This window comes from Acipenser ruthenus, chromosome 17 (assembly GCF_902713425.1).
Source record: "Acipenser ruthenus chromosome 17, fAciRut3.2 maternal haplotype, whole genome shotgun sequence".
In the NCBI taxonomy this organism is placed as follows: domain Eukaryota; kingdom Metazoa; phylum Chordata; class Actinopteri; order Acipenseriformes; family Acipenseridae; genus Acipenser; species Acipenser ruthenus.
Window position 1 is genome coordinate 11,401,887 of NC_081205.1, and position 26,282 is coordinate 11,428,168.

Sequence of the window (26,282 nt, forward strand, 5' to 3'; positions counted from 1 at the left end):
AAAAGAGCCTATATCACTTTTTAAAACGCGGAAACATGTACACTGACTTACATTGTATTATTTGATCTGAAATACAAGTTACACAATTAATAAATAAAATCTAAAATAAAAAACCGACCACGAAGGGACTCGAACCCTCAATCTTCTGATTCGAAGTCAGACGCCTTATCCATTAGGCCACGCGGTCTTTCACCGAAAGAGAGCGTTTACGTAAATACTTTACTCTATACTTAGCGTAGTTTGTACTACAGTATCAACGAATTTTTTTTTCATAACAAAGCAAAAAAGTACAGAACTACCACAGTCCCAAAGAGGTAAGGAATTAAAAAAGCAGCCAGTAGCCCCGCCCATACCCTAAAGCTATGTGCTTACCCAATTGGCGCTGCCTCTTGTCTGTTATTTTCCTATTGCTGAGTGATGCCCCGCCCCTCGTACTCAGGGCACAAATGGAATTGACTGACGCTTCTGTGAAGTAATGGTTTTATAAACAATACATACCGGTATGTGATTGTTAATATGAAATATATATAAAAGCGGCTGAAATACAAATTGACAAAAAAATCTAGCAGAGGATGGTTTCGATCCATCGACCTCTGGGTTATGGGCCCAGCACGCTTCCGCTGCGCCACTCTGCTTTTGCTCAGTTGTCAAATGTTTAATAAGATACTGTTAAATTAATTAATATAATGGACTACTATTTAATCATAGCGGTTAACGTTACTTTAGGGTGGTAAGGTTAAATTGCCTTTACCAGACACCGTGTTTAAATGGTTACTGACGCTAACCATGTTGAAATATATGTTTATTTATTTTGATGAATAATAGCTGAAGAGAGGGGAAACGTCTGGAAAGTTTATTATAAAACTGTCGTGAGAAAAAAAACATACACGTTACACCCCAGATGGGACTCGAACCCACAATCCCTGGCTTAGGAGGCCAGTGCCTTATCCATTAGGCCACTGGGGCTCCTAAAGACAACGCCGTTCTTGCTCATATTTGTGTGCCTGACTATCGCTAAATACAGAATGGAAGGTAACCCAAAAAAAAAAATTATTAACGCTTTACCTTTTTACCTGTACTGTACTCTGCAAGCTTTTTACGGTCACCTCGGATTTTTCAGTACAGGTTGCAAAAGCAGACAATAGCAAATAAAAGTATTTCTGAGGGTTTTATACTTTAGATTTTATGGCTAAAAGGTGCCATCCCACAACTTTGCAGTGAATTTCTCAGCATTTATTATGAAAGAAACGTCAGTTCGACGAAACACTTTTTAATAACTTAAGAATAATAATGCACTAAAACGAAGGTCCCACCGAGATTTGAACTCGGATCGCTGGATTCAGAGTCCAGAGTGCTAACCATTACACCATGGAACCCATATTTACGCCTTGGCCACGTAACTGTAATAAATACATCATTTTATTATTATTCTCTTTTTTTTTTTTCTTTTTTTTTTTTTTTTTTTTCTTTGTTTGTTGTTGTTGTTGTTGTGTGTAAGCGTTTCTACTGCGATTGTTTTAATTGGCACTAATCTTGGACTACCTTACCCAGAGTAACATTACACAGTCCAAGATTGGTTTTAATCGGGCTGTGAAAGCAGCCGAATATGTTTACAATGACTTGGATCCGGGAATCCAGAGCTTTAAAAACTGTAATAAGTCCAGACTAGTTTGGAAAAGCTTGTCTTCGTTCAGACTGTATTACAATCCCCATCCTTCACTGCTATGACATAATAGTGTTGCATTGAATTACTACTTTTTATAAAGCATGTTATTGTGAAGCATGTTTACTGACGTGCACCTTTTGTTTTTGTGTAGATCGCCTCACCATTAGCTACTGTCGAAGCAGTGGCCCTGGAGGCCAGAATGTTAATAAAGGTATGGAAATGGAAGTCTTTGTTAAAATATTCACAAGCATGTTTAATGTACAGGGTGATCAGGAGCACTGTTTTGGGGAAGCATTCTCCACAGAGTTAACTAGACAGGCAACAACATCACAGGTTACAGAGAGTCAGCTACTGTTGTGTTATAGTACATTTTTCACATTTTGTTCTAGTAAACACACAAGCTGAAGTCCGGTTCCACATACAAACAGCTGATTGGATTCCTGAAGATGTGCGACAAAAGATTATTTCTCAGGTAACATCAATACTAAGATTACATATTCACTGGAGCTGACTGCTAATAACATTGAAGAAATGTGAAAGTTAACTAACAGCTGGTGTGTAAAGGGTAAATATTTTAACTTCTAACTGAAATGAAAGCTTAACAAAAAACACCTCTATGAATCTGTGCTATACGATGAAAACATGAATAAAATCAGACATTGGTCTAATTAGTTTGTTATAAGGCTATGATTTTGATGCAGTACTTTTTAGTTCGTTTTACTGGCAAGGTGCGGCAAAAAAACAAGAATTCACGGAAAGTTGTCCAAATGCAGGTTTAGCTACATCAACATACACAAGAGCTTTTAAATAGTACACCAGAACCAATAATATAAAGACTTGCTTTTGACTGCTGGCAAGTTTAAATGTTACTTTAGAGTACAAAACTTTACCGTACAGACTTCAGACTCCGACATCATTTCTGGTCAGAGTCGAGGGTCTCAGTGCGACAAATGTTTGAAATTCTCCCTTTCGGGTTCCCAGTTGGTTGAGAGGACGGATGTACCAACGATGTCGCTTTTAAAACCTCTTGATAAGAGGTACAAACTCAGCACATTTACTTTAAATGTAAATGTATCCAATTTTGCGAATGCAATCTGTATTTAAAGTGTGAACAACAGCTGTGACCACTTTGCGCAGTCAAAAGTGCTGCGACACGACGCGTCCCGTACAGCAAATAGTGAAGCTGCACTGCTTGTAGTTGATTCATCTGCTATAGAAGGAATCTACGTAAGGAATTGATCATTTGACATATACTGGACTATACATTAGGTACATTTCTAACGAGATCACACTGATGTAGAACATATTTCTATATTTATGTTAAATTATTTTCCTTACCATACTAAAGGAAAAGAGCCTATATCACTTTTAAAACGCGGAAACATGTACACTGACTTACATTGTATTATTTGATCTGAAATACAAGTTACACAATTAATAAATAAAATCTAAAATAAAAAACCGACCACGAAGGGACTCGAACCCTCAATCTTCTGATTCGAAGTCAGACGCCTTATCCATTAGGCCACGCGGTCTTTCACCAAAAGTGAGCGTTTACGTAAATACTTTAATCTATAATTAGCGTAGTTTGTACTACAGTATCAACGAAATATTTTTTCATAACAAAGCAAACAAGTACAGAACTACCACAGTCCCAAAGAGGTACGGAATTAAAAAAGCAGCCAGTTGCCCCGCCCATACCCTAAAGCTATGTGCTTACCCAATTGGCGCTGCCTCTTGTCTGTTATGTTCCTATTGCTGAGTGATGCCCCGCCCCTCGTACTCAGGGCACAAATGGAATTGACTGACGCTTCTGTGAAGTAATGGTTTTATAAACAATACATACCGGTATGTGATTGTTAATATGAAATATATATAAAAGCGGCTGAAATACAAATTGACAAAAAAATCTAGCAGAGGATGGTTTCGATCCATCGACCTCTGGGTTATGGGCCCAGCACGCTTCCGCTGCGCCACTCTGCTTTTGCTCAGTTGTCAAATGTTTAATAAGATACTGTTAAATTAATTAATATAATGGACTACTATTTAATCATAGCGGTTAACGTTACTTTAGGGTGGTAAGGTTAAATTGCCTTTACCAGACACCGTGTTTAAATGGTTACTGACGCTAACCATGTTGAAATATATGTTTATTTATTTTGATGAATAATAGCTGAAGAGAGGGGAAACGTCTGGAAAGTTTATTATAAAACTGTCGTGAGAAAAAAAACATACACGTTACACCCCAGATGGGACTCGAACCCACAATCCCTGGCTTAGGAGGCCAGTGCCTTATCCATTAGGCCACTGGGGCTCCTAAAGACAACGCCGTTCTTGCTCATATTTGTGTGCCTGACTATCGCTAAATACAGAATGGAAGGTAACCCAAAAAAAAAATTATTAACGCTTTACCTTTTTACCTGTACTGTACTCTGCAAGCTTTTTACGGTCACCTCGGATTTTTCAGTACAGGTTGCAAAAGCAGACAATAGCAAATAAAAGTATTTCTGAGGGTTTTATACTTTAGATTTTATGGCTAAAAGGTGCCATCCCACAACTTTGCAGTGAATTTCTCAGCATTTATTATGAAAGAAACGTCAGTTCGACGAAACACTTTTTAATAACTTAAGAATAATAATGCACTAAAACGAAGGTCCCACCGAGATTTGAACTCGGATCGCTGGATTCAGAGTCCAGAGTGCTAACCATTACACCATGGAACCCATATTTACGCCTTGGCCACGTAACTGTAATAAATACATCATTTTATTATTATTCTCTTTTTTTTTTTTTTTTTTTCTTTGTTTGTTGTTGTTGTTGTGTGTGTAAGCGTTTCTACTGCGATTGTTTTAATGGCACTAATCTTGGACTACCTTACCCAGGGTAACATTACGCAGTCCAAGATTGGTTTTAATCGGGCTGTGAAAGCAGCCGAATATGTTTACAATGACTTGGATCCGGGAATCCAGAGCTTTAAAAACTGTAATAAGTCCAGACTAGTTTGGAAAAGCTTGTCTTCGTTCAGACTGTATTACAATCCCCCATCCTTCACTGCTATGACATAATAGTGTTGCATTGAATTACTACTTTTTATAAAGCATGTTATTGTGAAGCATGTTTACTGACGTGCACCTTTTGTTTTTGTGTAGATCGCCTCACCATTAGCTACTGTCGAAGCAGTGGCCCTGGAGGCCAGAATGTTAATAAAGGTATGGAAATGGAAGTCTTTGTTAAAATATTCACAAGCATGTTTAATGTACAGGGTGATCAGGAGCACTGTTTTGGGGAAGCATTCTCCACAGAGTTAACTAGACAGGCAACAACATCACAGGTTACAGAGAGTCAGCTACTGTTGTGTTATAGTACATTTTTCACATTTTGTTCTAGTAAACACACAAGCTGAAGTCCGGTTCCACATACAAACAGCTGATTGGATTCCTGAAGATGTGCGACAAAAGATTATTTCTCAGGTAACATCTATACTAAGATTACATATTCACTGGAGCTGACTGCTAATAACATTGAAGAAATGTGAAAGTTAACTAACAGCTGGTGTGTAAAGGGTAAATATTTTAACTTCTAACTGAAATGAAAGCTTAACAAAAAACACCTCTATGAATCTGTGCTATACGATGAAAACATGAATAAAATCAGACATTGGTCTAATTAGTTTGTTATAAGGCTATGATTTTGATGCAGTACTTTTTAGTTCGTTTTACTGGCAAGGTGCGGCAAGAAAACAAGAATTCACGGAAAGTTGTCCAAATGCAGGTTTAGCTACATCAACATACACAAGAGCTTTTAAATAGTACACCAGAACCAATAATATAAAGACTTGCTTTTGACTGCTGGCAAGTTTAAATGTTACTTTAGAGTACAAAACTTTACCGTCCAGACTTCAGACTCCGACATCATTTCTGGTCAGAGTCGAGGGTTTCAGTGCGACAAATGTTTGAAATTCTCCCTTTCGGGTTCCCTGTTGGTTGAGAGGACGGATGTACCAACGATGTCGCTTTTAAAACCTCTTGATAAGAGGTACAAACTCAGCACATTTACTTTAAATGTAAATGTATCCAATTTTGCGAATGCAATCTGTATTTAAAGTGTGAACAACAGCTGTGACCATTTTGCGCAGTCAAAAGTGCTGCGACACGACGCGTCCCGTACAGCAAATAGTGAAGCTGCACAGCTTGTAGTTGATTCACCTGCGATAGAAGGAATCTACGTAAGGAATTGATCATTTGACATATACTGGACTATACATTAGGTACATTTCTAACGAGATCACACTGATGTAGAACATATTTCTATATTTATGTTAAATTATTTTCCTTACCATACTAAAGGAAAAGAGCCTATATCACTTTTTAAAACGCGGAAACATGTACACTGACTTACATTGTATTATTTGATCTGAAATACAAGTTACACAATTAATAAATAAAATCTAAAATAAAAAACCGACCACGAAGGGACTCGAACCCTCAATCTTCTGATTCGAAGTAAGACGCCTTATCCATTAGGCCACGCGGTCTTTCACCAAAAGAGAGCGTTTACGTAAATACTTTAATCTATAATTAGCGTAGTTTGTACTACAGTATCAACGAAATATTTTTTCATAACAAAGCAAACAAGTACAGAACTACCACAGTCCCAAAGAGGTACGGAATTAAAAAAGCAGCCAGTTGCCCCGCCCATACCCTAAAGCTATGTGCTTACCCAATTGGCGCTGCCTCTTGTCTGTTATTTTCCTATTGCTGAGTGATGCCCCGCCCCTCGTACTCAGGGCACAAATGGAATTGACTGACGCTTCTGTGAAGTAATGGTTTTATAAACAATACATACCGGTATGTGATTGTTAATATGAAATATATATAAAAGCGGCTGAAATACAAACTGACAAAAAAAATCTAGCAGAGGATGGTTTCGATCCATCGACCTCTGGGTTATGGGCCCAGCACGCTTCCGCTGCGCCACTCTGCTTTTGCTCAGTTGTCAAATGTTTAATAAGATACTGTTAAATTAATTAATATAATGGACTACTATTTAATCATAGCGGTTAACGTTACTTTAGGGTGGTAAGGTTAAATTGCCTTTACCAGACACCGTGTTTAAATGGTTACTGACGCTAACCATGTTGAAATATATGTTTATTTATTTTGATGAATAATAGCTGAAGAGAGGGGAAACGTCTGGAAAGTTTATTATAAAACTGTCGTGAGAAAAAAAACATACACGTTACACCCCAGATGGGACTCGAACCCACAATCCCTGGCTTAGGAGGCCAGTGCCTTATCCATTAGGCCACTGGGGCTCCTAAAGACAACGCCGTTCTTGCTCATATTTGTGTGCCTGACTATCGCTAAATACAGAATGGAAGGTAACAGAATGGAAGGTAACCCAAAAAAAAAAATTATTAACGCTTTACCTTTTTACCTGTACTGTACTCTGCAAGCTTTTTACGGTCACCTCGGATTTTTCAGTACAGGTTGCAAAAGCAGACAATAGCAAATAAAAGTATTTCTGAGGGTTTTATACTTTAGATTTTATGGCTAAAAGGTGCCATCCCACAACTTTGCAGTGAATTTCTCAGCATTTATTATGATAGAAACGTCAGTTCGACGAAACACTTTTTAATAACTTAAGAATAATAATGCACTAAAACGAAGGTCCCACCGAGATTTGAACTCGGATCGCTGGATTCAGAGTCCAGAGTGCTAACCATTACACCATGGAACCCATATTTACGCCTTGGCCACGTAACTGTAATAAATACATCATTTTATTATTATTCTCTTTTTTTGTTTTGTTTTTTGTTTTTTTTTCTTTTGTGTGTAAGTGTTTCTACTGCGATTGTTTTAATTAGCACTAATCTTGGACTACCTTACCCAGGGTAACATTACACAGTCCAAGATTGGTTTTAATCGGGCTGTGAAAGCAGCCGAATATGTTTACAATGACTTGGATCCGGGAATCCAGAGCTTTAAAAACTGTAATAAGTCCAGACTAGTTTTGGAAAAGCTTGTCTTCGTTCAGACTGTATCACAATCCCCCATCCTTCACTGCTATGACATAATAGTGTTGCATTGAATTACTACTTTTTATAAAGCATGTTATTGTGAAGCATGTTTACTGACGTGCACCTTTTGTTTTTGTGTAGATCGCCTCACCATTACCTACTGTCGAAGCAGTGGCCCTGGAGGCCAGAATGTTAATAAAGGTATGGAAATGGAAGTCTTTGTTAAAATATTCACAAGCATGTTTAATGTACAGGGTGATCAGGAGCACTGTTTTGGGGAAGCATTCTCCACAGAGTTAACTAGACAGGCAACAACATCACAGGTTACAGAGAGTCAGCTACTGTTGTGTTATAGTACATTTTTCACATTTTGTTCTAGTAAACACACAAGCTGAAGTCCGGTTCCACATACAAACAGCTGATTGGATTCCTGAAGATGTGCGACAAAAGATTATTTCTCAGGTAACATCAATACTAAGATTACATATTCACTGGAGCTGACTGCTAATAACATTGAAGAAATGTGAAAGTTAACTAACAGCTGGTGTGTAAAGGGTAAATATTTTAACTTCTAACTGAAATGAAAGCTTAACAAAAAACACCTCTATGAATCTGTGCTATACGATGAAAACATGAATAAAATCAGACATTGGTCTAATTAGTTTGTTATAAGGCTATGATTTTGATGCAGTACTTTTTAGTTCGTTTTACTGGCAAGGTGCGGCAAGAAAACAAGAATTCACGGAAAGTTGTCCAAATGCAGGTTTAGCTACATCAACATACACAAGAGCTTTTAAATAGTACACCAGAACTAATAATATAAAGACTTGCTTTTGACTGCTGGCAAGTTTAAATGTTACTTTAGAGTACAAAACTTTACCGTACAGACTTCAGACTCCGACATCATTTCTGGTCAGAGTCGAGGGTCTCAGTGCGACAAATGTTTGAAATTCTCCCTTTCGGGTTCCCTGTTGGTTGAGAGGACGGATGTACCAACGATGTCGCTTTTAAAACCTATTGATAAGAGGTACAAACTCAGCACATTTACTTTAAATGTAAATGTATCCAATTTTGCGAATGCAATCTGTATTTAAAGTGTGAACAACAGCTGTGACCATTTTGCGCAGTCAAAAGTGCTGCGACACGACGCGTCCCGTACAGCAAATAGTGAAGCTGCACAGCTTGTAGTTGATTCACCTGCGATAGAAGGAATCTACGTAAGGAATTGATCATTTGACATATACTGGACTATACATTAGGTACATTTCTAACGAGATCACACTGATGTAGAACATATTTCTATATTTATGTTAAATTATTTTCCTTACCACACTAAAGGAAAAGAGCCTATATCACTTTTTAAAACGCGGAAACATGTACACTGACTTACATTGTATTATTTGATCTGAAATACAAGTTACACAATTAATAAATAAAATCTAAAATAAAAAACCGACCACGAAGGGACTCGAACCCTCAATCTTCTGATTCGAAGTCAGACGCCTTATCCATTAGGCCACGCGGTCTTTCACCGAAAGTGAGCGTTTACGTAAATACTTTACTCTATACTTAGCGTAGTTTGTACTACAGTATCAACGAAATATTTTTTCATAACAAAGCAAAAAAGTACAGAACTACCACAGTCCCAAAGAGGTACGGAATTAAAAAAGCAGCCAGTAGCCCCGCCCATACCCTAAAGCTATGTGCTTACCCAATTGGCGCTGCCTCTTGTCTGTTATTTTCCTATTGCTGAGTGATGCCCCGCCCCTCGTACTCAGGGCACAAATGGAATTGACTGACGCTTCTGTGAAGTAATGGTTTTATAAACAATACATACCGGTATGTGATTGTTAATATGAAATATATATAAAAGCGGCTGAAATACAAACTGACAAAAAAAATCTAGCAGAGGATGGTTTCGATCCATCGACCTCTGGGTTATGGGCCCAGCACGCTTCCGCTGCGCCACTCTGCTTTTGCTCAGTTGTCAAATGTTTAATAAGATACTGTTAAATTAATTAATATAATGGACTACTATTTAATCATAGCGGTTAACGTTACTTTAGGGTGGTAAGGTTAAATTGCCTTTACCAGACACCGTGTTTAAATGGTTACTGACGCTAACCATGTTGAAATATATGTTTATTTATTTTGATGAATAATAGCTGAAGAGAGGGGAAACGTCTGGAAAGTTTATTATAAAACTGTCGTGAGAAAAAAAACATACACGTTACACCCCAGATGGGACTCGAACCCACAATCCCTGGCTTAGGAGGCCAGTGCCTTATCCATTAGGCCACTGGGGCTCCTAAAGACAACGCCGTTCTTGCTCATATTTGTGTGCCTGACTATCGCTAAATACAGAATGGAAGGTAACCCAAAAAAAATTTTTTTTTAACGCTTTACCTTTTTACCTGTACTGTACTCTGCAAGCTTTTTACGGTCACCTCGGATTTTTCAGTACAGGTTGCAAAAGCAGACAATAGCAAATAAAAGTATTTCTGAGGGTTTTATACTTTAGATTTTATGGCTAAAAGGTGCCATCCCACAACTTTGCAGTGAATTTCTCAGCATTTATTATGAAAGAAACGTCAGTTCGACGAAACACTTTTTAATAACTTAAGAATAATAATGCACTAAAACGAAGGTCCCACCGAGATTTGAACTCGGATCGCTGGATTCAGAGTCCAGAGTGCTAACCATTACACCATGGAACCCATATTTACGCCTTGGCCACGTAACTGTAATAAATACATCATTTTATTATTATTCTCTTTTTTTTTTTTTTTTCTTTTCTTTGTTTGTTGTTGTTGTTGTGTGTGTAAGCGTTTCTACTGCGATTGTTTTAATGGCACTAATCTTGGACTACCTTACCCAGGGTAACATTACGCAGTCCAAGATTGGTTTTAATCGGGCTGTGAAAGCAGCCGAATATGTTTACAATGACTTGGATCCGGGAATCCAGACCTTTAAAAACTGTAATAAGTCCAGACTAGTTTGGAAAAGCTTGTCTTTGTTCAGACTGTATTACAATCCCCCATCCTTCACTGCTATGACATAATAGTGTTGCATTGAATTACTACTTTTTATAAAGCATGTTATTGTGAAGCATGTTTACTGACGTGCACCTTTTGTTTTTGTGTAGATCGCCTCACCATTAGCTACTGTCGAAGCAGTGGCCCTGGAGGCCAGAATGTTAATAAAGGTATGGAAATGGAAGTCTTTGTTAAAATATTCACAAGCATGTTTAATGTACAGGGTGATCAGGAGCACTGTTTTGGGGAAGCATTCTCCACAGAGTTAACTAGACAGGCAACAACATCACAGGTTACAGAGAGTCAGCTACTGTTGTGTTATAGTACATTTTTCACATTTTGTTCTAGTAAACACACAAGCTGAAGTCCGGTTCCACATACAAACAGCTGATTGGATTCCTGAAGATGTGCGACAAAAGATTCTTTCTCAGGTAACATCAATACTAAGATTACATATTCACTGGAGCTGACTGCTAATAACATTGAAGAAATGTGAAAGTTAACTAACAGCTGGTGTGTAAAGGGTAAATATTTTAACTTCTAACTGAAATGAAAGCTTAACAAAAAACACCTCTATGAATCTGTGCTATACGATGAAAACATGAATAAAATCAGACATTGGTCTAATTAGTTTGTTATAAGGCTATGATTTTGATGCAGTACTTTTTAGTTCGTTTTACTGGCAAGGTGCGGCAAGAAAACAAGAATTCACGGAAAGTTGTCCAAATGCAGGTTTAGCTACATCAACATACACAAGAGCTTTTAAATAGTACACCAGAACCAATAATATAAAGACTTGCTTTTGACTGCTGGCAAGTTTAAATGTTACTTTAGAGTACAAAACTTTACCGTCCAGACTTCAGACTCCGACATCATTTCTGGTCAGAGTCGAGGGTCTCAGTGCGACAAATGTTTGAAATTCTCCCTTTCGGGTTCCCTGTTGGTTGAGAGGACGGATGTACCAACGATGTCGCTTTTAAAACCTCTTGATAAGAGGTACAAACTCAGCACATTTACTTTAAATGTAAATGTATCCAATTTTGCGAATGCAATCTGTATTTAAAGTGTGAACAACAGCTGTGACCATTTTGCGCAGTCAAAAGTGCTGCGACACGACGCGTCCCGTACAGCAAATAGTGAAGCTGCACAGCTTGTAGTTGATTCACCTGCGATAGAAGGAATCTACGTAAGGAATTGATCATTTGACATATACTGGACTATACATTAGGTACATTTCTAACGAGATCACACTGATGTAGAACATATTTCTATATTTATGTTAAATTATTTTCCTTACCATACTAAAGGAAAAGAGCCTATATCACTTTTTAAAACGCGGAAACATGTACACTGACTTACATTGTATTATTTGATCTGAAATACAAGTTACACAATTAATAAATAAAATCTAAAATAAAAAACCGACCACGAAGGGACTCGAACCCTCAATCTTCTGATTCGAAGTAAGACGCCTTATCCATTAGGCCACGCGGTCTTTCACCAAAAGAGAGCGTTTACGTAAATACTTTAATCTATAATTAGCGTAGTTTGTACTACAGTATCAACGAAATATTTTTTCATAACAAAGCAAACAAGTACAGAACTACCACAGTCCCAAAGAGGTACGGAATTAAAAAAGCAGCCAGTTGCCCCGCCCATACCCTAAAGCTATGTGCTTACCCAATTGGCGCTGCCTCTTGTCTGTTATTTTCCTATTGCTGAGTGATGCCCCGCCCCTCGTACTCAGGGCACAAATGGAATTGACTGACGCTTCTGTGAAGTAATGGTTTTATAAACAATACATACCGGTATGTGATTGTTAATATGAAATATATATAAAAGCGGCTGAAATACAAACTGACAAAAAAAATCTAGCAGAGGATGGTTTCGATCCATCGACCTCTGGGTTATGGGCCCAGCACGCTTCCGCTGCGCCACTCTGCTTTTGCTCAGTTGTCAAATGTTTAATAAGATACTGTTAAATTAATTAATATAATGGACTACTATTTAATCATAGCGGTTAACGTTACTTTAGGGTGGTAAGGTTAAATTGCCTTTACCAGACACCGTGTTTAAATGGTTACTGACGCTAACCATGTTGAAATATATGTTTATTTATTTTGATGAATAATAGCTGAAGAGAGGGGAAACGTCTGGAAAGTTTATTATAAAACTGTCGTGAGAAAAAAAACATACACGTTACACCCCAGATGGGACTCGAACCCACAATCCCTGGCTTAGGAGGCCAGTGCCTTATCCATTAGGCCACTGGGGCTCCTAAAGACAACGCCGTTCTTGCTCATATTTGTGTGCCTGACTATCGCTAAATACAGAATGGAAGGTAACAGAATGGAAGGTAACCCAAAAAAAAATTATTAACGCTTTCCCTTTTTACCTGTACTGTACTCTGCAAGCTTTTTACGGTCACCTCGGATTTTTCAGTACAGGTTGCAAAAGCAGACAATAGCAAATAAAAGTATTTCTGAGGGTTTTATACTTTAGATTTTATGGCTAAAAGGTGCCATCCCACAACTTTGCAGTGAATTTCTCAGCATTTATTATGATAGAAACGTCAGTTCGACGAAACACTTTTTAATAACTTAAGAATAATAATGCACTAAAACGAAGGTCCCACCGAGATTTGAACTCGGATCGCTGGATTCAGAGTCCAGAGTGCTAACCATTACACCATGGAACCCATATTTACGCCTTGGCCACGTAACTGTAATAAATACATCATTTTATTATTATTCTCTTTTTTTTTTTTTTTTTCTTTGTTTGTTGTTGTTGTTGTTGTGTGTAAGCGTTTCTACTGCGATTGTTTTAATTGGCACTAATCTTGGACTACCTTACCCAGGGTAACATTACACAGTCCAAGATTGGTTTTAATCGGGCTGTGAAAGCAGCCGAATATGTTTACAATGACTTGGATCCGGGAATCCAGAGCTTTAAAAACTGTAATAAGTCCAGACTAGTTTGGAAAAGCTTGTCTTTGTTCAGACTGTATTACAATCCCCCATCCTTCACTGCTATGACATAATAGTGTTGCATTGAATTACTACTTTTTATAAAGCATGTTATTGTGAAGCATGTTTACTGACGTGCACCTTTTGTTTTTGTTTAGATCGCCTCACCATTAGCTACTGTCGAAGCAGTGGCCCTGGAGGCCAGAATGTTAATAAAGGTATGGAAATGGAAGTCTTTGTTAAAATATTCACAAGCATGTTTAATGTACAGGGTGATCAGGAGCACTGTTTTGGGGAAGCATTCTCCACAGAGTTAACTAGACAGGCAACAACATCACAGGTTACAGAGAGTCAGCTACTGTTGTGTTATAGTACATTTTTCACATTTTGTTCTAGTAAACACACAAGCTGAAGTCCGGTTCCACATACAAACAGCTGATTGGATTCCTGAAGATGTGCGACAAAAGATTATTTCTCAGGTAACATCAATACTAAGATTACATATTCACTGGAGCTGACTGCTAATAACATTGAAGAAATGTGAAAGTTAACTAATAGCTGGTGTGTAAAGGGTAAATATTTTAACTTCTAACTGAAATGAAAGCTTAACAAAAAACACCTCTATGAATCTGTGCTATACGATGAAAACATGAATAAAATCAGACATTGGTCTAATTAGTTTGTTATAAGGCTATGATTTTGATGCAGTACTTTTTAGTTCGTTTTACTGGCAAGGTGCGGCAAGAAAACAAGAATTCACGGAAAGTTGTCCAAATGCAGGTTTAGCTACATCAACATACACAAGAGCTTTTAAATAGTACACCAGAACCAATAATATAAAGACTTGCTTTTGACTGCTGGCAAGTTTAAATGTTACTTTAGAGTACAAAACTTTACCGTCCAGACTTCAGACTCCGACATCATTTCTGGTCAGAGTCGAGGGTCTCAGTGCGACAAATGTTTGAAATTCTCCCTTTCGGGTTCCCTGTTGGTTGAGAGGACGGATGTACCAACGATGTCGCTTTTAAAACCTCTTGATAAGAGGTACAAACTCAGCACATTTACTTTAAATGTAAATGTATCCAATTTTGCGAATGCAATCTGTATTTAAAGTGTGAACAACAGCTGTGACCATTTTGCGCAGTCAAAAGTGCTGCGACACGACGCGTCCCGTACAGCAAATAGTGAAGCTGCACAGCTTGTAGTTGATTCACCTGCGATAGAAGGAATCTACGTAAGGAATTGATCATTTGACATATACTGGACTATACATTAGGTACATTTCTAACGAGATCACACTGATGTAGAACATATTTCTATATTTATGTTAAATTATTTTCCTTACCACACTAAAGGAAAAGAGCCTATATCACTTTTTAAAACGCGGAAACATGTACACTGACTTACATTGTATTATTTGATCTGAAATACAAGTTACACAATTAATAAATAAAATCTAAAATAAAAAACCGACCACGAAGGGACTCGAACCCTCAATCTTCTGATTCGAAGTCAGACGCCTTATCCATTAGGCCACGCGGTCTTTCACCGAAAGAGAGCGTTTACGTAAATACTTTACTCTATACTTAGCGTAGTTTGTACTACAGTATCAACGAAATATTTTTTCATAACAAAGCAAAAAAGTACAGAACTACCACAGTCCCAAAGAGGTACGGAATTAAAAAAGCAGCCAGTAGCCCCGCCCATACCCTAAAGCTATGTGCTTACCCAATTGGCGCTGCCTCTTGTCTGTTATTTTCCTATTGCTGAGTGATGCCCCGCCCCTCGTACTCAGGGCACAAATGGAATTGACTGACGCTTCTGTGAAGTAATGGTTTTATAAACAATACATACCGGTATGTGATTGTTATAATGAAATATATATAAAAGTGGCTGAAATACAAACTGACAAAAAAAAGCTAGCAGAGGATGGTTTCGATCCATCGACCTCTGGGTTATGGGCCCAGCACGCTTCCGCTGCGCCACTCTGCTTTTGCTCAGATGTCAAATGTTTAATAAGATACTGTTAAATTAATTAATATAATGGACTACTATTTAATCATAGCGGTTAACGTTACTTTAGGGTGGTAAGGTTAAATTGCCTTTACCAGACACCGTGTTTAAATGGTTACTGACGCTAACCATGTTGAAATATATGTTTATTTATTTTGATGAATAATAGCTGAAGAGAGGGGAAACGTCTGGAAAGTTTATTATAAAACTGTCGTGAGAAAAAAAACATACACGTTACACCCCAGATGGGACTCGAACCCACAATCCCTGGCTTAGGAGGCCAGTGCCTTATCCATTAGGCCACTGGGGCTCCTAAAGACAACGCCGTTCTTGCTCATATTTGTGTGCCTGACTATCGCTAAATACAGAATGGAAGGTAACCCAAAAAAAAAAATTTTTAACGCTTTACCTTTTTACCTGTACTGTACTCTGCAAGCTTTTTACGGTCACCTCGGATTTTTCAGTACAGGTTGCAAAAGCAGACAATAGCAAATAAAAGTATTTCTGAGGGTTTTATACTTTAGATTTTATGGCTAAAAGGTGCCATCCCACAACTTTGCAGTGAATTTCTCAGCATTTATTATGAAAGAAACGTCAGTTCGACGAAACACTTTTTAATAACTTAAGAATAATAATGCACTAAAACGAAGGTCCCACCGAGATTTGAACTCGGATCGCTGGATTCAGAGTCCAGAGTGCTAACCATTAGACCATGGAACCCATATTTACGCCTTGGCCACGTAACTGTAATAAATACATCATTTTATTATTATTCTCTTTTTTTTTTTTTTCTTTTCTTTGTTTGTTGTTGTTGTTGTGTGTGTAAGCGTTTCTACTGCGATTGTTTTAATGGCACTAATCTTGGACTACCTTACCCAGGGTAACATTACGCAGTCCAAGATTGGTTTTAATCGGGCTGTGAAAGCAGCCGAATATGTTTACAATGACTTGGATCCGGGAATCCAGACCTTTAAAAACTGTAATAAGTCCAGACTAGTTTGGAAAAGCTTGTCTTTGTTCAGACTGTATTACAATCCCCCATCCTTCACTGCTATGACATAATAGTGTTGCATTGAATTACTACTTTTTATAAAGCATGTTATTGTGAAGCATGTTTACTGACGTGCACCTTTTGTTTTTGTGTAGATCGCCTCACCATTAGCTACTGTCGAAGCAGTGGCCCTGGAGGCCAGAATGTTAATAAAGGTATGGAAATGGAAGTCTTTGTTAAAATATTCACAAGCATGTTTAATGTACAGGGTGATCAGGAGCACTGTTTTGGGGAAGCATTCTCCACAGAGTTAACTAGACAGGCAACAACATCACAGGTTACAGAGAGTCAGCTACTGTTGTGTTATAGTACATTTTTCACATTTTGTTCTAGTAAACACACAAGCTGAAGTCCGGTTCCACATACAAACAGCTGATTGGATTCCTGAAGATGTGCGACAAAAGATTATTTCTCAGGTAACATCAATACTAAGATTACATATTCACTGGAGCTGACTGCTAATAACATTGAAGAAATGTGAAAGTTAACTAATAGCTGGTGTGTAAAGGGTAAATATTTTAACTTCTAACTGAAATGAAAGCTTAACAAAAAACACCTCTATGAATCTGTGCTATACGATGAAAACATGAATAAAATCAGACATTGGTCTAATTAGTTTGTTATAAGGCTATGATTTTGATGCAGTACTTTTTAGTTCGTTTTACTGGCAAGGTGCGGCAAGAAAACAAGAATTCACGGAAAGTTGTCCAAATGCAGGTTTAGCTACATCAACATACACAAGAGCTTTTAAATAGTACACCAGAACCAATAATATAAAGACTTGCTTTTGACTGCTGGCAAGTTTAAATGTTACTTTAGAGTACAAAACTTTACCGTCCAGACTTCAGACTCCGACATCATTTCTGGTCAGAGTCGAGGGTCTCAGTGCGACAAATGTTTGAAATTCTCCCTTTCGGGTTCCCTGTTGGTTGAGAGGACGGATGTACCAACGATGTCGCTTTTAAAACCTCTTGATAAGAGGTACAAACTCAGCACATTTACTTTAAATGTAAATGTATCCAATTTTGCGAATGCAATCTGTATTTAAAGTGTGAACAACAGCTGTGACCATTTTGCGCAGTCAAAAGTGCTGCGACACGACGCGTCCCGTACAGCAAATAGTGAAGCTGCACAGCTTGTAGTTGATTCACCTGCGATAGAAGGAATCTACGTAAGGAATTGATCATTTGACATATACTGGACTATACATTAGGTACATTTCTAACGAGATCACACTGATGTAGAACATATTTCTATATTTATGTTAAATTATTTTCCTTACCACACTAAAGGAAAAGAGCCTATATCACTTTTTAAAACGCGGAAACATGTACACTGACTTACATTGTATTATTTGATCTGAAATACAAGTTACACAATTAATAAATAAAATCTAAAATAAAAAACCGACCACGAAGGGACTCGAACCCTCAATCTTCTGATTCGAAGTCAGACGCCTTATCCATTAGGCCACGCGGTCTTTCACCGAAAGAGAGCGTTTACGTAAATACTTTACTCTATACTTAGCGTAGTTTGTACTACAGTATCAACGAAATATTTTTTCATAACAAAGCAAAAAAGTACAGAACTACCACAGTCCCAAAGAGGTACGGAATTAAAAAAGCAGCCAGTAGCCCCGCCCATACCCTAAAGCTATGTGCTTACCCAATTGGCGCTGCCTCTTGTCTGTTATTTTCCTATTGCTGAGTGATGCCCCGCCCCTCGTACTCAGGGCACAAATGGAATTGACTGACGCTTCTGTGAAGTAATGGTTTTATAAACAATACATACCGGTATGTGATTGTTATTATGAAATATATATAAAAGTGGCTGAAATACAAACTGACAAAAAAAAGCTAGCAGAGGATGGTTTCGATCCATCGACCTCTGGGTTATGGGCCCAGCACGCTTCCGCTGCGCCACTCTGCTTTTGCTCAGTTGTCAAATGTTTAATAAGATACTGTTAAATTAATTAATATAATGGACTACTATTTAATCATAGCGGTTAACGTTACTTTAGGGTGGTAAGGTTAAATTGCCTTTACCAGACACCGTGTTTAAATGGTTACTGACGCTAACCATGTTGAAATATATGTTTATTTATTTTGATGAATAATAGCTGAAGAGAGGGGAAACGTCTGGAAAGTTTATTATAAAACTGTCGTGAGAAAAAAAACATACACGTTACACCCCAGATGGGACTCGAACCCACAATCCCTGGCTTAGGAGGCCAGTGCCTTATCCATTAGGCCACTGGGGCTCCTAAAGACAACGCCGTTCTTGCTCATATTTGTGTGCCTGACTATCGCTAAATACAGAATGGAAGGTAACCCAAAAAAAAAAATTATTAACGCTTTACCTTTTTACCTGTACTGTACTCTGCAAGCTTTTTACGGTCACCTCGGATTTTTCAGTACAGGTTGCAAAAGCAGACAATAGCAAATAAAAGTATTTCTGAGGGTTTTATACTTTAGATTTTATGGCTAAAAGGTGCCATACCACAACTTTGCAGTGAATTTCTCAGCATTTATTATGAAAGAAACGTCAGTTCGACGAAACACTTTTTAATAACTTAAGAATAATAATGCACTAAAACGAAGGTCCCACCGAGATTTGAACTCGGATCGCTGGATTCAGAGTCCAGAGTGCTAACCATTACACCATGGAACCCATATTTACGCCTTGGCCACGTAACTGTAATAAATACATCATTTTATTATTATTCTCTTTTTTTGTTTTGTTTTGTTTTTTTTTCTTTTGTGTGTAAGCGTTTCTACTGCGATTGTTTTAATTAGCACTAATCTTGGACTACCTTACCCAGGGTAACATTACACAGTCCAAGATTGGTTTTAATCGGGCTGTGAAAGCAGCCGAATATGTTTACAATGACTTGGATCCGGGAATCCAGAGCTTTAAAAACTGTAATAAGTCCAGACTAGTTTTGGAAAAGCTTGTCTTCGTTCAGACTGTATCACAATCCCCCATCCTTCACTGCTATGACATAATAGTGTTGCATTGAATTACTACTTTTTATAAAGCATGTTATTGTGAAGCATGTTTACTGACGTGCACCTTTTGTTTTTGTGTAGATCGCCTCACCATTACCTACTGTCGAAGCAGTGGCCCTGGAGGCCAGAATGTTAATAAAGGTATGGAAATGGAAGTCTTTGTTAAAATATTCACAAGCATGTTTAATGTACAGGGTGATCAGGAGCACTGTTTTGGGGAAGCATTCTCCACAGAGTTAACTAGACAGGCAACAACATCACAGGTTACAGAGAGTCAGCTACTGTTGTGTTATAGTACATTTTTCACATTTTGTTCTAGTAAACACACAAGCTGAAGTCCGGTTCCACATACAAACAGCTGATTGGATTCCTGAAGATGTGCGACAAAAGATTCTTTCTCAGGTAACATCAATACTAAGATTACATATTCACTGGAGCTGACTGCTAATAACATTGAAGAAATGTGAAAGTTAACTAACAGCTGGTGTGTAAAGGGTAAATATTTTAACTTCTAACTGAAATGAAAGCTTAACAAAAAACACCTCTATGAATCTGTGCTATACGATGAAAACATGAATAAAATCAGACATTGGTCTAATTAGTTTGTTATAAGGCTATGATTTTGATGCAGTACTTTTTAGTTTGTTTTACTGGCAAGGTGCGGCAAGAAAACAAGAATTCACGGAAAGTTGTCCAAATGCAGGTTTAGCTACATCAACATACACAAGAGCTTTTAAATAGTACACCAGAACCAATAATATAAAGACTTGCTTTTGACTGCTGGCAAGTTTAAATGTTACTTTAGAGTACAAAACTTTACCGTCCAGACTTCAGACTCCGACATCATTTCTGGTCAGAGTCGAGGGTTTCAGTGCGACAAATGTTTGAAATTCTCCCTTTCGGGTTCCCTGTTGGTTGAGAGGACGGATGTACCAACGATGTCGCTTTTAAAACCTCTTGATAAGAGGTACAAACTCAGCACATTTACTTTAAATGTAAATGTATCCAATTTTGCGAATGCAATCTGTATTTAAAGTGTGAACAACAGCTGTGACCATTTTGCGCAGTCAAAAGTGCTGCGACACGACGCGTCCCGTACAGCAAATAGTGAAGCTGCACAGCTTGTAGTTGATTCACCTGCGATAGAAGGAATCTACGTAAGGAATTGATCATTTGACATATACTGGACTATACATTAGGTACATTTCTAACGAGATCACACTGATGTAGAACATATTTCTATATTTATGTTAAATTATTTTCCTTACCACACTAAAGGAAAAGAGCCTATATCACTTTTTAAAACGCGGAAACATGTACACTGACTTACATTGTATTATTTGATCTGAAATACAAGTTACACAATTAATAAATAAAATCTAAAATAAAAAACCGACCACGAAGGGACTCGAACCCTCAATCTTCTGATTCGAAGTCAGACGCCTTATCCATTAGGCCACGCGGTCTTTCACCGAAAGAGAGCGTTTACGTAAATACTTTACTCTATACTTAGCGTAGTTTGTACTACAGTATCAACGAAATATTTTTTCATAACAAAGCAAAAAAGTACAGAACTACCACAGTCCCAAAGAGGTACGGAATTAAAAAAGCAGCCAGTAGCCCCGCCCATACCCTAAAGCTATGTGCTTACCCAATTGGCGCTGCCTCTTGTCTGTTATTTTCCTATTGCTGAGTGATGCCCCGCCCCTCGTACTCAGGGCACAAATGGAATTGACTGACGCTTCTGTGAAGTAATGGTTTTATAAACAATACATACCGGTATGTGATTGTTATTATGAAATATATATAAAAGTGGCTGAAATACAAACTGACAAAAAAAAGCTAGCAGAGGATGGTTTCGATCCATCGACCTCTGGGTTATGGGCCCAGCACGCTTCCGCTGCGCCACTCTGCTTTTGCTCAGTTGTTAAATGTTTAATAAGATACTGTTAAATTAATTAATATAATGGACTACTATTTAATCATAGCGGTTAACGTTACTTTAGGGTGGTAAGGTTAAATTGCCTTTACCAGACACCGTGTTTAAATGGTTACTGACGCTAACCATGTTGAAATATATGTTTATTTATTTTGATGAATAATAGCTGAAGAGAGGGGAAACGTCTGGAAAGTTTATTATAAAACTGTCGTGAGAAAAAAAAACATACACGTTACACCCCAGATGGGACTCGAACCCACGATCCCTGGCTTAGGAGTCCAGTGCCTTATCCATTAGGCCACTGGGGCTCCTAAAGACAGCGCCGTTCTTGCTCATATTTGTGTGCCTGACTATCGCTAAATACAGAATGGAAGGTAACAGAATGGAAGGTAACCCAAAAAAAAAATTATTAACGCTTTCCCTTTTTACCTGTACTGTACTCTGCAAGCTTTTTACGGTCACCTCGGATTTTTCAGTACAGGTTGCAAAAGCAGACAATAGCAAATAAAAGTATTTCTGAGGGTTTTATACTTTAGATTTTATGGCTAAAAGGTGCCATCCCACAACTTTGCAGTGAATTTCTCAGCATTTATTATGATAGAAACGTCAGTTCGACGAAACACTTTTTAATAACTTAAGAATAATAATGCACTAAAACGAAGGTCCCACCGAGATTTGAACTCGGATCGCTGGATTCAGAGTCCAGAGTGCTAACCATTACACCATGGAACCCATATTTACGCCTTGGCCACGTAACTGTAATAAATACATCATTTTATTATTATTCTTTTTTTTTTTTTTTTTTTTTTTTTTTTTTTTCTTTTGTGTGTAAGCGTTTCTACTGCGATTGTTTTAATTAGCACTAATCTTGGACTACCTTACCCAGGGTAACATTACACAGTCCAAGATTGGTTTTAATCGGGCTGTGAAAGCAGCCGAATATGTTTACAATGACTTGGATCCGGGAATCCAGAGCTTTAAAAACTGTAATAAGTCCAGACTAGTTTGGAAAAGCTTGTCTTCTTTCAGACTGTATCACAATCCCCCATCCTTCACTGCTATGACATAATAGTGTTGCATTGAATTACTACTTTTTATAAAGCATGTTATTGTGAAGCATGTTTACTGACGTGCACCTTTTGTTTTTGTGTAGATCGCCTCACCATTAGCTACTGTCGAAGCAGTTGCCCTGGAGGCCAGAATGTTAATAAAGGTATGGAAATGGAAGTCTTTGTTAAAATATTCACAAGCATGTTTAATGTACAGGGTGATCAGGAGCACTGTTTTGGGGAAGCATTCTCCACAGAGTTAACTAGACAGGCAACAACATCACAGGTTACAGAGAGTCAGCTACTGTTGTGTTATAGTACATTTTTCACATTTTGTTCTAGTAAACACACAAGCTGAAGTCCGGTTCCACATACAAACAGCTGATTGGATTCCTGAAGATGTGCGACAAAAGATTCTTTCTCAGGTAACATCAATACTAAGATTACATATTCACTGGAGCTGACTGCTAATAACATTGAAGAAATGTGAAAGTTAACTAACAGCTGGTGTGTAAAGGGTAAATATTTTAACTTCTAACTGAAATGAAAGCTTAACAAAAAACACCTCTATGAATCTGTGCTATACGATGAAAACATGAATAAAATCAGACATTGGTCTAATTAGTTTGTTATAAGGCTATGATTTTGATGCAGTACTTTTTAGTTCGTTTTACTGGCAAGGTGCGGCAAAAAAACAAGAATTCACGGAAAGTTGTCCAAATGCAGGTTTAGCTACATCAACATACACAAGAGCTTTTAAATAGTACACCAGAACCAATAATATAAAGACTTGCTTTTGACTGCTGGCAAGTTTAAATGTTAGCCTTTAGGCGTAATTCGGGGGATGCCGTAGAGGGCGCTCTCCCGCTTTGCGCTCCTTTTTTCTTCTTATCCTATTTCCTTTTCTTTAGCCTGTCTTACCTTCCCTCCGTGGCATCCTGCCCGGTAGCGTCCGCGATCTCTTCCGGGTGGAAGCTGATCCCAGTTCAGCCTCATTTAGTATTTCCAGCCAATCGCACAATGCAGCGCTCGCCACGTCAATTATTAGGCCATGGCCAGCACTGCTCCACGTATGTGTTATTGGCTGCCCCTCCTGTCTATCTCGCTCTCTTTTTCTACTTTAACCCAGCACTATTTCCGCTTCCTTGTCTGTGTTTGTTTTTTGTTGTTCGTTTCTTTCACTGCAAGCCGTTTCTGTGTCTGCGCTCGCAAGATAGTATCAGCTATTTTCCTACCTGCTCAGTCTGCGCCGTTCAAAACGCACCGTCATTCTCAACTTGGTCTGCGTTTTCATCAGAAAGACTGATTCAATGTCACCGCTGCACTGCAACTGTTTTACACCGGCGCCTCACAGACCATGGTTACCACGGCAACGCCTCAGCGAGTGACTACTGGGAGTGGTAAGTTGCTACGGCGACCTGGCAGCTTTAACAGGCAATGAGAGCCTGTGCCACACGACTGCAATTTTCTGGCTCCTGCTGCAGCGCTTGCAACATGACAGCTTCAACTCGCCGAATTGTGACATCTAAATACTACAGGCTCCTCTTCTAGACCTACGTTAACTTACTTATATCATCACTAACTGTTCTAAAGCAAATGCTCAATACATAGACAAGGATTGTAATCGCAATAACCAAATATATGCTACCCTGCTTCACTGAAGCCAATAGTTTCAATTCCAATAAAAACCTCTAGATGGCAGCATAACACCACAAGCTCTACATAATTTAAGATGATTTGCTATCGCTGCGAATCTGGCACTCTCCAAACCTTCTATTAATTCCTGCAGTTCGTTGTCTTTTTGAGGGATTCTCAGTACCCTCCTGCCTCAACCTCTTTTTCTACATATATTAACTTGATTTTTTTTTTTTTTTTTTTTTTTCAAATCCAAACTCCTCCCCTTGAGAACCTTGTCATGAAGCCATGCTTATCAGCTTTCTGAGATGTTAAGAATCCACCGTCACATTAATTTACAGCTTCCCTGCATCAGGCCATTCCTGCAACCTTCTTGTTCCTGGATTTGCACTTCCTTATTTGCCCCCAACTTCATCAAGGCACTTAATATAACTTTCAAAGTCCATTTCATTCAATTTGAGCTACCAGTCACATTCTGAAACTATGTGCTACGATTATCAACATTTCAGTCAAGCGTCCTCGTATCCCACAATGGACAATACACTCTTAGACTGCTCCTGATCAATAGGTTTTGTAGCAGCCTCCGAGCAACGCATTCCTATCCTCTCAGGTTCTGCAGCGGCCTCAGATCTATGCATTCTTCATTTCTGCCCAAAGGCAGCCCCATCGCCGACATCATCTAAAAACGCCTTAACTCTCAAATACCAATTTTCACCGCATTCAGCAGCTCTCTGCTCTCTACAGCAGGCCACTGCAGACTACTGACAGCATTCCATCGTTTACCCCTCAGATCTCTGCCCGTTCAGCAGATCTTGCCTCTACTGTTAATATCTCCTCATTACAGCAAATCTCGGCTCCCTCTTCAGATCTGCTTCTATTGCAGCATACAAAAGTGGCTTTAGTTTACTGTTCAAATCTGCAACTGCTCTCCTCCAGAGCTTCCAACACTCCAGCTTTCCTCCAATACCTGGATCTAATATATATATATATACACGGAGAGCTTGACTTCCTCAGCAATTTAGTCATATGTCCGCTCATCCTTTCAGATACTACAAGCTTTAATATATGGTACGAGACTGGAAATCTGTTTGATTTATGAATTAAGGAGTTCCACTATTTGGAGAATGATTGGAGTTGTGAAACCCAAATCTCTGATTTATGAGTTTACCTTTTCCATTCCAAACAGACAAGATGGTAGCAAACCACTGATCAATCCCGTATTAACTAACACAGGATGGTTGGCATCTCAGCTCTCTGCCTTAGTTTTAAAAAACATCTCGGCAGTTGATTTCATATATTTGTTCAGGTCCAGCTGTCACCTCAGCCCTCATCAAACTCTGCAACACCAACATCTGCCGTTCAACTAAATACAACACTCTCCAACCTTCTGCAAACTGCTCATCACTACATGGCCACACTCTTAGTCCCAGCGACCAAATCTTCATTTACCTCTGGATGGAAAACATTTACAACTTTCTGCACTCAAAATACATCCCATTCTGATTTAATGAGCAACGGATTCTAGCCTCCATCGCCCATGCAAGGGATTCTCTTCACTTAGCCCCCTCTACCGTTAAAGCCTACATCACCGGAATTTAGTATTTCTGCCGCCTCATCTCCGTCCCTTCTTCAACACTTCTATCCATCCCATCAGTTTGCTTGACACTCGGAGAGATCCTCAAGAGCCCCCCCCCCCCCTGCTGCTCCCTCCTGGCTCCATATATCAATAGACATCCTTCACTCTTTAATATCTACCCTCAGAAAAAGCTGCTCTGTCTATGCAATGACCTTACCTTGGAAGTACTATGTCTAACTGCTCTTGTGAAGCACTTCCTCTGCAGGATTCCTGAAGGAACAGAGTGCACCCTGTGAACTTACCGTGACAACACCTGTGATTTACC

The 26,282-nt window shown here is 38.5% G+C and overlaps 24 non-coding genes across 24 annotated transcripts; all 24 read right to left on the reverse strand.

Moving 5' to 3' along the window:
- Positions 1-114: 114 nt before the first annotated feature.
- Positions 115-187, reverse strand: trnar-ucg (transfer RNA arginine (anticodon UCG)). The gene has a single exon. It is a non-coding gene; the product is annotated as a tRNA-Arg (tRNA).
- Positions 188-893: 706 nt separating this feature from the next.
- Positions 894-966, reverse strand: trnar-ccu (transfer RNA arginine (anticodon CCU)). The gene has a single exon. It is a non-coding gene; the product is annotated as a tRNA-Arg (tRNA).
- Positions 967-1,304: 338 nt separating this feature from the next.
- Positions 1,305-1,376, reverse strand: trnaq-cug (transfer RNA glutamine (anticodon CUG)). The gene has a single exon. It is a non-coding gene; the product is annotated as a tRNA-Gln (tRNA).
- A 1,752-nt stretch (positions 1,377-3,128) lies between these two features.
- On the reverse strand, positions 3,129-3,201 carry trnar-ucg (transfer RNA arginine (anticodon UCG)). The gene has a single exon. It is a non-coding gene; the product is annotated as a tRNA-Arg (tRNA).
- A 706-nt stretch (positions 3,202-3,907) lies between these two features.
- On the reverse strand, positions 3,908-3,980 carry trnar-ccu (transfer RNA arginine (anticodon CCU)). The gene has a single exon. It is a non-coding gene; the product is annotated as a tRNA-Arg (tRNA).
- Positions 3,981-4,317: 337 nt separating this feature from the next.
- Positions 4,318-4,389, reverse strand: trnaq-cug (transfer RNA glutamine (anticodon CUG)). Its single transcript has one exon. It is a non-coding gene; the product is annotated as a tRNA-Gln (tRNA).
- A 1,738-nt stretch (positions 4,390-6,127) lies between these two features.
- Positions 6,128-6,200, reverse strand: trnar-ucg (transfer RNA arginine (anticodon UCG)). The gene has a single exon. It is a non-coding gene; the product is annotated as a tRNA-Arg (tRNA).
- A 707-nt stretch (positions 6,201-6,907) lies between these two features.
- trnar-ccu (transfer RNA arginine (anticodon CCU)) lies at positions 6,908-6,980 on the reverse strand. Its single transcript has one exon. It is a non-coding gene; the product is annotated as a tRNA-Arg (tRNA).
- A 353-nt stretch (positions 6,981-7,333) lies between these two features.
- trnaq-cug (transfer RNA glutamine (anticodon CUG)) lies at positions 7,334-7,405 on the reverse strand. Its single transcript has one exon. It is a non-coding gene; the product is annotated as a tRNA-Gln (tRNA).
- A 1,733-nt stretch (positions 7,406-9,138) lies between these two features.
- On the reverse strand, positions 9,139-9,211 carry trnar-ucg (transfer RNA arginine (anticodon UCG)). The gene has a single exon. It is a non-coding gene; the product is annotated as a tRNA-Arg (tRNA).
- A 707-nt stretch (positions 9,212-9,918) lies between these two features.
- Positions 9,919-9,991, reverse strand: trnar-ccu (transfer RNA arginine (anticodon CCU)). Its single transcript has one exon. It is a non-coding gene; the product is annotated as a tRNA-Arg (tRNA).
- A 339-nt stretch (positions 9,992-10,330) lies between these two features.
- trnaq-cug (transfer RNA glutamine (anticodon CUG)) lies at positions 10,331-10,402 on the reverse strand. Its single transcript has one exon. It is a non-coding gene; the product is annotated as a tRNA-Gln (tRNA).
- Positions 10,403-12,142: 1,740 nt separating this feature from the next.
- Positions 12,143-12,215, reverse strand: trnar-ucg (transfer RNA arginine (anticodon UCG)). The gene has a single exon. It is a non-coding gene; the product is annotated as a tRNA-Arg (tRNA).
- A 707-nt stretch (positions 12,216-12,922) lies between these two features.
- trnar-ccu (transfer RNA arginine (anticodon CCU)) lies at positions 12,923-12,995 on the reverse strand. Its single transcript has one exon. It is a non-coding gene; the product is annotated as a tRNA-Arg (tRNA).
- A 351-nt stretch (positions 12,996-13,346) lies between these two features.
- On the reverse strand, positions 13,347-13,418 carry trnaq-cug (transfer RNA glutamine (anticodon CUG)). The gene has a single exon. It is a non-coding gene; the product is annotated as a tRNA-Gln (tRNA).
- A 1,738-nt stretch (positions 13,419-15,156) lies between these two features.
- Positions 15,157-15,229, reverse strand: trnar-ucg (transfer RNA arginine (anticodon UCG)). Its single transcript has one exon. It is a non-coding gene; the product is annotated as a tRNA-Arg (tRNA).
- Positions 15,230-15,936: 707 nt separating this feature from the next.
- On the reverse strand, positions 15,937-16,009 carry trnar-ccu (transfer RNA arginine (anticodon CCU)). Its single transcript has one exon. It is a non-coding gene; the product is annotated as a tRNA-Arg (tRNA).
- A 338-nt stretch (positions 16,010-16,347) lies between these two features.
- On the reverse strand, positions 16,348-16,419 carry trnaq-cug (transfer RNA glutamine (anticodon CUG)). The gene has a single exon. It is a non-coding gene; the product is annotated as a tRNA-Gln (tRNA).
- Positions 16,420-18,157: 1,738 nt separating this feature from the next.
- On the reverse strand, positions 18,158-18,230 carry trnar-ucg (transfer RNA arginine (anticodon UCG)). Its single transcript has one exon. It is a non-coding gene; the product is annotated as a tRNA-Arg (tRNA).
- A 707-nt stretch (positions 18,231-18,937) lies between these two features.
- On the reverse strand, positions 18,938-19,010 carry trnar-ccu (transfer RNA arginine (anticodon CCU)). The gene has a single exon. It is a non-coding gene; the product is annotated as a tRNA-Arg (tRNA).
- Positions 19,011-19,348: 338 nt separating this feature from the next.
- On the reverse strand, positions 19,349-19,420 carry trnaq-cug (transfer RNA glutamine (anticodon CUG)). Its single transcript has one exon. It is a non-coding gene; the product is annotated as a tRNA-Gln (tRNA).
- A 1,731-nt stretch (positions 19,421-21,151) lies between these two features.
- On the reverse strand, positions 21,152-21,224 carry trnar-ucg (transfer RNA arginine (anticodon UCG)). Its single transcript has one exon. It is a non-coding gene; the product is annotated as a tRNA-Arg (tRNA).
- A 708-nt stretch (positions 21,225-21,932) lies between these two features.
- trnar-ccu (transfer RNA arginine (anticodon CCU)) lies at positions 21,933-22,005 on the reverse strand. The gene has a single exon. It is a non-coding gene; the product is annotated as a tRNA-Arg (tRNA).
- A 352-nt stretch (positions 22,006-22,357) lies between these two features.
- Positions 22,358-22,429, reverse strand: trnaq-cug (transfer RNA glutamine (anticodon CUG)). The gene has a single exon. It is a non-coding gene; the product is annotated as a tRNA-Gln (tRNA).
- Positions 22,430-26,282: the final 3,853 nt, after the last annotated feature.